Genomic DNA, 1,112 nt, shown 5'->3' on the forward strand with positions numbered 1-1,112 from the left:
CCACCAATAGATGACTTCTCCCTTTAAGAAGTAAGTAGCATACGGCGTCTTCTGATCGTCTCCTAACTGTACCAACTCAAAAGCCCTTTCCATCTCCTTGATCCATGTGTTAACTATCACTGGATAAGTGGTATCATGAAATGCAGGTGGATTCACATTCGGAAAAGCCTTGAAAGTGACAATTTGTCTAGGTGGTACTGGTGGTTCAGGTGGTTGGTGTGGCTCACGGTTATCATTGTTTTCAATTCGTTGTTGAAGAGTTAGTTGTTGTTGAGCTATAGCATTGGTTTGCTGTTGCAAAGTTTCCAGTAGTCGAAGAATATTTGGGTCTGTGGTGGATGTGGTTGTTGGGTTCTTCTTTTTGGGAGGCATAATCCTGAAATAAGAGTTATGTCAAAACATATATGAATGATAAATTGATTCGAGGGTATCGCATGGCATTCTTATTTACATATGGGGTCAAGTTTCCAAATTAAGAAGATATGATGATGCATATAAAAACGTAAGATAACATTTGAGAGCTAATGGAACAATAGAACATAATTATTGAAATTTTAAAGGTCACAATACATAGGATTGGGACAAAGTCTGATTCTAGGAATAACAGGCTAATTTAAAGGAAACAACGGACACAACTGGGGATTCCATAGAGTCTGATAGTACAACAACATGAAAGGTAAATGGAAAGAACTAAGGCTCCACTCCATCTGAATGGGGCTTGGTAGTCTTTTCCTCTCGAAGCATCTTCACAATGCTCTGGAGCTCATCCGCCACCATCTGAATGACATACTGGCTGGTACGGTCTCGGTGCGCTGGCATTTCCTCAAGCTTAGTGTTGACGTATTGAACCAAGGTCTCAAGTCTCGCAGTCATCTGCTCCTTGGGCTTCCCTTCGTAGTTTCGGCTGTCTGGATACACGTTCTTCAGTCGGTCTATCAGTCGGTCGTACTTGCCCTGAAGCATGTCGAACTCGCGCCTCAACTCAGCATACACTGTGAAAGCAATATTGTCGTCCGACCCAGAGGATGATGAGGAATGCGCCCTTTGCTGACAACCAATAAGAGGAGTATTAATAATAATTTACTTAACCTACTCTCTCGCATATTATCTAT

Source organism: Apium graveolens, chromosome 2 (assembly GCF_009905375.1).
Source record: "Apium graveolens cultivar Ventura chromosome 2, ASM990537v1, whole genome shotgun sequence".
Taxonomy (NCBI): Eukaryota; Viridiplantae; Streptophyta; class Magnoliopsida; order Apiales; family Apiaceae; genus Apium; species Apium graveolens.